Genomic DNA, 10,327 nt, shown 5'->3' on the forward strand with positions numbered 1-10,327 from the left:
TGCATTTGTTGTAAAAAGAAGCTTCTTAGTGATGAGTGGTGTATCGTGTGCTTGTCTGTAAATATAAGGATCCATATTTAGCATATGGTAAGAAATTTCATTTGTCTAGAGATAGGAAAGAGAAAAAGTTTTATGTAGTATCTACGTTTTCTCCTACCATGTGTATTTTTCTGAGTTTACAGTGCCACTCATGAGTTCACTCCTATTGAGAGGACCTTAAGTACAATTAGATAGCTGTCAATTGCCCCCTAAATAATAGTGCCACTACTGCACCAGTGGAGGTATTTTGCCATGCCAGTCATTATGGTTATTAGGCTTTTAGGCTGGCTTGGAAAATTGATTTTCTCCCTTGACAGTGTGCATATCATCATCCAGTATTATGATAGCTAAAGTTCAGGTAGAAGGCTTCCAGGTCAGTTCCTACTCCATTGTTCCAAGTCCTGTATATAAAGTATGTCCTGTCTTCAGCAACAGAGTCTTATCTACTTGTTCTAGGAAGTAACCAATAGGTTTGTCAATAGCCTGTGTTATTTTGGGAGTCTCTTAGACAACTCTTATCAACCTCTCAAAGAGAGATCTCATATGTCTGGCACTGTGTTTCTTGCCAAGCAGCACCCAGGTATATATATATGCACTGTGTGGGCATTTCTCATGGGGTTTACAGGGGCATCACATTTCCCTCTGGGATTCCTAACCACCAAAGATTCATTAATCTATTCTCTTATTCCTCCCATCTGGTCTTCCTCCTCTTCCCCAGTCCTAGCAACCCCATTATCCTCACCCTTCCCACCATCCTCACCAGCCTACCATCCCCCCCTTCTGACTTCCCTCACCCAAGACATATTGGTCCTTTGCATGTTCCTTCCTCCTCTCCTCTTTTATAAAAATGTGTCTGTATTCACAGTGCCCAAGGTTGCTTTTTAAAATATTTGTTTATTTTTTAAAATTTTTATTGAATTTTTGTATATTTCAAACTCACCAAAAAAGCTTCTTTTGCACCAGACCGAGGCTATTATACAGTACCACAACTGGTCACAAAAACATTATCTGTGTATTACCCAAGCCCTAGTGGCACATCTACAATGCAAACTCTACACCTAAGGGTCACAGAACATAGATCAAGGAGCAAAGAGAACACTAATGACTACCTCAATTCTCATTAATGAAACTCCATGCAACAGAGGCCCAGGAACACAAAAGGTCACAAATGGACAAAGCATAGAGAGTAAGAGTCTACAAAAATGATTGTGCTAGATAGCTTCAACTTGACACACCTTGGTTGAGGGAGCCTCAATTTGGGAATTTCCTCTATTGGACTGGCCTGTGGCCATGTCTGAAGGGCATCTTATGATGAGTGATGTGGGAGGGCCCAGCCCACTGTGGGTGGTGCCACCCCCGGGCAGGTGGGCCTGTGTTGCCTAAGAAAGCAGGCTAAGCAGGGGCCAGGGGAACAAGTCAGTAAGCAGCATTCCTCCATGGCATGTCCTCCAGCTCCTGCCTCCATGTTCCTGCCCTGAGTTCCTACCTTGAGCTCCCAGATGAACTGGGAACCTAGGATATATAAGCTAAATAAACCCTTTCCTCCCAAGTTGGTAGTGGTCAGAATATTTTGTCACAGCAATGAAGGAACAAACCAGAACAGTTATTGGTACCAGAAAGTGGGATATTGCTGTGACAGACCTGACCCTGGTGTTTTCGGGAGGAATCTGGAAGTGTTTGGAACTTTGGGCTGGAAAAGCCACTATTTGCTCTGAGTTTGTTGCTGTGGAGCTTGGAACAGTTATGCTGAAAGAGTTGTACACAAAGGAGGCATGGCTTGTGAAGCTTCAAAGGGAAACAGAGACTATCAAGGCTGTTTATGTGAGATTTTGGATTGAGAATCTGTGGGTTCTGGTCAACTGGAGCTGAAGAATCAGCTGTGATTAAGAAGAAACCAGAACCTGAAGAAAGACATTTGTTTTACTGGGACAATTGAAGCTGGTAAGCTAGGGCTGAAAAATCAGCTGTAAGTATCAAGATACCAGGATCATTGTGGTGAAGTCTTCTGGGAAGTATTTCCTCAGGGTCAGCACACAGAAGGGACCTGCACCTATATTTCAAGCTGGAAGCAGGACTTTGTAATGTGTAAGAGTCTCCTTCATGGTTCTGGTGTTGAAAGCATGTAGGGGGTCACAGAAATCAGCTGAGGCTTGGCACATTGAGAGGCCATGAAAGGCCATAAGTGTGAAAGTGCAGCTTCAGTTGCAGTGAAGACGCCAGGATTGAAGGAGTCATGGAGAGAATCTGAGGCTTTGCACCCCAAGAAACAAGAAGAGGCCATTGGTGAAGGTGTAGCCTCAGTTTCAATGGAGACCCAAGCTTTTTGGAGATGCCGGAACCATGGGACAACCACCAAGGACAGCAGTAGATGTGGAATGGAGCTAGCCTGGGTCTGTGAGATGAGCTGTGTGTGCTGTGGATGGCAGAGTCAGAGAAATGGAGCTGCCTGTACCCTTTGGATCCCAGAAGATCCTGAGTGCATCAAAGATGTCCATCCTTGAGCTACTTTGCTGGCCTTGGGTTTTGCTTAGGTGTCCCTACTTCAAAATAAGACAGCACTTATTTTGGATTTAACAGAAGCCCACAGTTAAGAGACTGAACTTTTAAGTGTTTGGATTTTTTAAGTACTGTGGAGTTTTTAAGGTTGTACTGTCTTATGTGATATTAACATCATATCTTGGGGACAGAAATTGGAAAGTTATGGTTTAATAGTGATGTTTGTGTGTCAAGTTGACAAGGGGTCAATTGTGCTGGATAGCTTTAGTGTCAACTTGACACACCTGGGTTGAGGGAGCCTCAATCAGGAAATTCCCTCTATTGGACTGGCCTGTGGCCATGTCTGAGGGGCATCTCCTTGATGAGTGATGTGGGAGGGCCCAGCCCACTGTGGGTGGTGCCATCCCTTGGCTGGACCTGTGTTACATAAGAAAGCAGGCTGAGCAGAGGCCAGGGGAGCAAGCCAGTAAACAGCATTCCTCCATGGCCTGTGCTCCAGTTCCTGCTCTGAGTTCCTACTTTGAGCTCCCAGATGAACTGGGAACCTGGGATATGTAAGCTAAATAAACCCTTTCTTCCCCACATTGGCAGGGGTCAGAGTATTTTGTCATAGCAATGAAGAAACAAACCAGAACAATGATGATCCTTAGACAGGACTCCTGCATTAAACTTTACTCACCTGAGACTCAGGGACCATTGAAGGAGAGGGGGTCCAAAGATTGTAAGATCCAGGGAGGAGGAGTATGACCATATGGAAAGAGAGACCTACAAGATCCTGGGACACTACTCATTTGAACCTGCAGGAATGGTGTCATAATGCACACAACCCATGCAAAAAACCCATGCACAAAAACCCTGCATAGAACTGGGGAAATGGTCAACAGACTCCAATATTGGATGAAGAAACTTTATGTGTATGAATGTATAGCCTGCATGTATGTAAGTGCACCCATATCATGCAATGCCCGCAGAGGTCAGAAGAAGGCTTCAGATTCCCCTGAAATGGAGTTACAGATGGTTGAAGCCACCATGTGATGGCTGGATTCAAACATGGGTCCTCTGCAAGAGCAGCCAGTGATCTTAACCTCTGAGCAATCTCTCCAGCTCCCCACATTCACCCCATTGCTGCTTTTAATAACTGAGTTCAGTAGGGTGACAGAGACTTCATGGTCCAAAGAAGCAAAAACATTTATTGCCTGACATTCTATGGAAATAAAATCCCACCTATCTTTGGCATAGGATTTGCATTTACACTTTAATGATTTTTTTAATATTTAGGAAGAAATTATGAGCCATGTTCCTATGTAGCCACATCTTCCTCAGCCACTTGGATATCTCTAGAGAGCAACTCTTTAGCTTGTTAGTTTACTAACAGAGTTAACTTTTTCCTGCCACTTTGTCTCCTTAACACCCTGAATATACTTGAAAACAGCTTTTGAAAGAATGAGAATTTTGGAAAACCTATAATATATTCTGTCCACCTGGAGTGGACACTTATAACCACATCAATATTTTATAACAAAGAGAGAACTTACCTGTTTAGTCATTTAAAAATAAACTATAGTTAGTCTATCTACTCCCATTAAATCTTGAGCAAAAATATTTGATGAGGCTGTAAAGAGTTGCTCACAGCCCAGCTCCATACTCTCTGTGATCACTCAATTCCAATATTCTCTCTGCGTAACCTGCCCCACTTGGCTCAGATCATTCATATGCTATCCTTGAAGTTTGCCTAGTGTCTCCAAACTGCTGCTTGACTGAGGCATCTCATGTGCAACTTGTCCTGGATTTACATACAAGTTCACTTTGGACAAGTCACACTTAGGCTGAAGGGATTCATCAATATGAAAGTTCTTTGAAACTATCTCTTATTAAATTATTCTAGGAAAAAAATTTTCTTAAAGATAATATATTACTAGTTTTTTTTTAATTTATGGGTGTGTAAGTGTGTGAATGTATGTGTGCAAGCATGCATGCCACTGGTCATGTGTAGCGGTCAGAGAACAATAGATAGGAGCCTGGAATCAAACTCAGGTTATCATGATTGATAAAACATGCCTTTACACACTGAGCTATCTCACCAGTCCTAGTACTAGTCTTTATGCTACATCTTGACTCATGTGAAAAATATTGCCCTGGGACTTAAAGTATACACTTGAATTCTTAAAATAATCAAAATTTCTTACTTCAAACAGGCAGTAATATGTCATTATTACAAATGAAAAACCTGGTAGTCAAAATAGTTCATATTAACAAGTTAATCGAATTATTAAATGAAAATTAGAAAAGTATTTCCAAAATAAGGCAGTCCTAAGAATGTTTTAATGAAGAGAGTATTTGGTACAGTCCTTGTTTTCCTTGAATGATAAACATTTTCTGCATCAACTCAGTCTTACATTTTTTATTTGTTTTTTGATAAATTAAAACTGTTAAAATGTTCAATTAGAAGTTTAGGATTGATTCCGCAAAGTATTAAGATGCAAAATTAATGCACAAAAAAGCAGTAGTCTTTCCACAAGCAACATAATGAGAAAAAAAATCAGGGAAGAAATACCATCCACAATACCCTAAAAACAAAGTAGCATATTAGAATAAATCTAATCCAGTACAGTGAAAACTTTAAGAAACTAAAAATGTAAGTTGCAGGAGATACTAGATAATTGAAAGACCTCCCATATGCATGAGTTGGTAGAATTAATGCTGTGAAAATGGCCATGTTAAGAAAAACAATCTACAGATTCAATGCAATCCCCCATCAATACTCCATCATGATTCCTCACAAAAATTGCAAACATATTCTGAAACTTCATACAGAAACACATACAAAATGATAACATAAACAATCCTGATTGATTAAAAAAACCTGATAGAGGCATCACCACCTCAGATTTCTAGTTATACTTCAGAGCTTTAGTAATAAAAACAGGATTGTGCAGGCATTAAAACAAAAACAGTGACTAATAGAATACAATTCAGGACCTACACATATAAGCCCACACCACTGCAGCCACCTGATTTTCAGCAATGCATACTGGAGAAAAGACAGCATCTTCAGTGAATGGTCCTGGTCAAACTGGGTAGTTACATGTAGAAGAATAATCTAGATCAGTATCACTCACCCTGCACAAAAGTCCAAATGGATCAAGGAGTTCAACTTAAGACCTGATCCCTGAATCTGACATAGGAGAAAGTACGGAACATACTTGAATTATTGGCACAGGAAAGGACTTTCTAAGCAGGACCTCGAGGGCACAGGCATTAAGACCAATAATTGATAAATGTGACTTCATGAACCTAAGAAGCTTCTGTAGGAAGGACACCATCATTCTAGTGGAGAGGGAGCTATATTATATGGTTGATGTTCTTCCAGCCCTTCCCTTTAAGCTAATCTCAGGGACTGTCCTTGTTTGCTTGTGTTTTGTGTGTTTTTTAAATGTGTGTGTGTGTGTGTGTGTGTGTGTGTGTGTGTGTGTGTTGCCTACATGTATGTAAGTGAATTGATACGTGCAATGCCCATGGTCGCCAGAAGTGGGTGTCAGATCCCCCGAAACTGGAATTATGGACTGTTGTTTGACACCATGTGGGTACTGGGAATGAATCCAGGTGCCCCGTAAGAGCAGTCAGGGCTTGTGACGGCTGAGCCATCTCTCCAGCCCCAGATTATACTCCTTTTAAGGAGAGCTGGCCTATGCCTCAAGTATTGCATACCTCCTCACTGAGTGCTATCCTTTAGGGTACTACATAGAATGCCCCTCACATTGCTCTCTTTTTTGGTTTTTAATGGCACTATTACCTAAAATATTACCTTATTTAATGGCAATTTGCATTTTTTATTTTCTATCTTCCTAAAAGTATAATATAAGGCCCAACAGTGATTTTTGTCTGCTCTGTTCACTGCTATAAGTGTACTACTTTGAGTTGTGTGTGTGTTGCTTCATACCTTTAATTTCAGCATCCAGGAGGCAGAGGCAGGTGGATCAAGGCCTTCCTAGTCTGCATTCAAAGGTTTAGGTCAACTGGGGCTACAGAGAAACCCCAAACCACCCCCCAAATATACAGCAGCAACAACAAAAATTACTACTTTGCGTAGTACATATAGTACATAATAGGTTCTCAATAACTATTTGCTGGCTCATGTTTATGTTTTAAAAATGGGAAAATCTGAGTCTAGAGAGATGGATCAGTGGTTAAGAGCACTGGCTACTCTTGCAGAGGACCCTACTTATATTCCCAGAACCCATATGACAGCTAACAGCCATCTCTAATTACAGGCCCAGTGATCAGAGACCCTCTTTTGGGTATTGCACAATGTGAGTACACTTGTGTACTTTAAGGCAATACACACATACACAAAAATTAAAAATGAAATGCTTTTAAAAAACAAAGAAAAAGGAAAAGCTGATGGGGCTGGGATTTACCAAATTCAGAACATCATTCACTAGAATAAGGTACACATGTGTTTCTTTGGAATTGTCCCTAAGGATCTAAGTGTTTCCCATTCCCAGTTTCTTTTTGATCCCTGGTGTCATCCTCTCCCTTGCAACAGTCTGATAGTAGTTGTTGTAAAGGTGGTTTTCTTCTATCATAATTCACAGAAACTTCTAATTGTTATTGGAGAGTCCTTCCCAAGGCCTATGGAGATGTCATTTAGACTAAGGAAAGCAGAATCGATGTTCTGAAGTCATTACCATCCCCTTTGCATAGTTACAAGTAACTGCTTCTAGTACAAAGATCCAGAGTCTTTCCCAAGGTGAGATTTGAAGGTTACTCACCCAATTAGTTTTACCCACTCTAATCTTTTCCCCTCCACCTTAAGACTTCATATAAATTTTAAAGTATTGGATAGGCAATCAATCAGAAATCATATAAACATGAATTTTTTCTACCTGAAATGAAGACTGTCTCCTCTGAAAACAGTATGGTAGGAAAGTAATCATGTGTGTTAAGATATTTATATAGAACTTTAAGGTACTGTAAGTTATTCATAATGATAAAGAGAGTGTAACAGCTTGGATGTCCAACATCTCTTTCACCCTCTTTATGCGCCTCGAATTCATCTTTATGCCAGCATCTCAAATAGCACCTTCCTATAGCCCTCCCCACCCCACTAGAGTCCATATACACTGTCATCCCTGTTACGTTTGGCTTTTGTATTTTTCATAATATTTATGAGGGTTTTTTAATATTTTATTTTTTATTTCATGATTATAAGTATATTGCCTGCATGCATGTTAAATACATCCATGTTTTGCAATACCATCAGAAGTCAGTATAGGGTGTCAAATTCCCTGAAACTGGAGTTATGAACAGTTACTAGCCACCATATGGATGCTGGGAACTGAACCCAGCTCCTCTGCAAGAGCAGTCAGTGCTCTTAACTGCTGAGCAATCTGTCAAGCCCCATCCATAAGTGTTTTTTAGGATAGAGAAGTGGTCTTATGCAAGTTTATTATAGTAGACAATGCAGGAAATAAAAAGATACCTTATCATTGATTTGGACTGTCCAGCATCCAGGATGTCTAGTGAATCTACCTTTTCTCATCCCTTGGGCCTCTCTCCCAATTATTGTCTGTGAGAAGTTGATTACCAAAAATTATTATATTGAATCCTAAGTGACTTTATACATGGGGCTCCAAGGACCCTTTTTTTTCCTTCGTACTATTGTGTTCAATTATAGTTGAAATATAAAAAATTAGTGCTAAATATATCCAGAAGATCAACTCTTTACTCGGTAGCCCATCATATCTCCAGCAGTTTAGACTACGTATCACTACTTTGTAGCTAACAAGAAAGCAAGAACATAGCTGAACTTAGTCGAACTCGGAAGGCAAGGAGCACAAATTGTGCTTTAAGTCACCCTGAACAGATTAGTATAGACCTAAAAGTGTGGCTGTTAAACATCCAAGAAGGTTAGTTCCACCAGTCTGGTATTTTTAATTACCATGGGCTACGTAGGAAAAGCTTGGGCAAAGATCAAAGATTCTCCGATAAACCCTGACTAGACATACATTATGTCCCTTGAGTTAGTTGTATATATCAGTAGGTTATTGGAATAATATGGTTCCCTCTCATTTTTCTAACCTAGCTAGGCACTATTTATCTCTCTCATCATTGTCTAACCCTTCCAACCATGGTTTCCCTATTTTCCCCATTTTTCCCTTAATAATGCCCTTCTTCTATGTCTCTCCTCTCTTGAGCTCCTTCTTTGCCTTTATTCCCAAGGTTCCTTGTATCACCCTCCTTACTCCCTCCCATTTGAATACCCCATTTTGATTCATATCTCTAAGACACTTTTCATTACATAAAAGAGATATGAATAAGTTCTCAAACTGATAGTATATGTGACAAAAATATTAAAATGTAAATTCAGTTATTCATAATGATAAAGAGAGTGTAACAGCTTGGATGTCCAACATCTCTTTCACCCTCTTTATGCGCCTTCATATTTGATTAATTATCTCTGTGTTGTGGTTTTTTGTTTGGCTTTTGTATTTTTCATAATATTTATGAGGGTTTTTTAATATTTTATTTTTTTTAAGACACTGAGAAAGCTGAATCGAACACCAAAGGAGCTATAGAGTTGTGAATCGGGATTAGGAAAGGAGGAAGACATGGTCTCCTGTCATGGCCTGAAATTCCCAGCATTTGGGCCATAGTGCAAGAAGACAGCAAGCTTGAGGCCAGCCTGGGCTAGGCAATGTGATTCTGTATAAAAAATATATAAAAAGAAGCAACCCACAAAGAGGTTCTCAAAGTGTGCACTTAGCCACCCTCTAATGTCAAAACACTATCATTTGGGTATGCACCCCACTACATTTATTTACTGTGACCATAGGCTAGGATCCGTGTTGAAAGTGGTGTGCTCTACCTTGGAGCATATGCTTAGTAAATGGAACCCAGAGCAGAGTACACAGTGGTCACTCAGAGAAAAATAGAAAAACAAGAAGGCATTGTGCAAAGTTCTATAAGCATACAAATCAAGACTTTCTGAAGTTAATGTATTCAGTAGCTCACTTAGGTCAGAGGACTCCCAATTATTGTCTGTGAGAAGTTGATTACCAAAAATTATTATATTGAATCCTAGGTGACTTTATGCATGGGGCTCCAAGGACCCTTTTTTTTCTTGGTACCTTTGTGTTCAATTATAGTTGTAATATAAAAAATTAGTGCCAAATATATCCAGAAGATCAACTCTTTGCTCAGTAGCCCATCATATCTCCAGCAGTTTAGACTACGTATCACTACTTTGTAGCTAACAAGAAAGCAAGAACATAGCTTCTGTGTTCAATGTGATGGGAGCTCTCCAATGGGAAAAGCTCCATGAAAGAGGGCTCCTAGTACTTCAGGGCCTTTTCTGGATGACTGTGTTTCCCAGAGTAAACTTAGAATTTGCATCTCTACTGCAATATCCCTGTTCACCTTGGGTCACATTGTGAGCAGTTATAAATAAACAGTCTACAGATGCCATGAAGCAGCCACTGCTAAAGGGTAAGTGGGAGCTTCCTTTTCACATCTACTTCCTGTGCACCATGAAGGTTGCAGGAAAAGAGGTGAATGGAGAATGGAATGGTTCATTTTCCTTTAATAACAGATTTGATTTAATATTTTGAATACTAATATTAGCTTTTCAGGGAACAAGCCAACAATCATTTATAATTTTTTTCTGGAATGATGATGCTAGAAATAATACCCATTACTGGTATAGGAAGATTCAAAAATAAAATTCCCCAGAATCATATATATATAATTAAATGTATGCACACAAAATAACTGTACAATGACATTTTAACTG

The sequence above is a fragment of the Nannospalax galili genome, unplaced genomic scaffold (assembly GCF_000622305.1).
Source record: "Nannospalax galili isolate Female #2095 unplaced genomic scaffold, S.galili_v1.0 scaffold1052, whole genome shotgun sequence".
NCBI classification, from domain to species: domain Eukaryota; kingdom Metazoa; phylum Chordata; class Mammalia; order Rodentia; family Spalacidae; genus Nannospalax; species Nannospalax galili.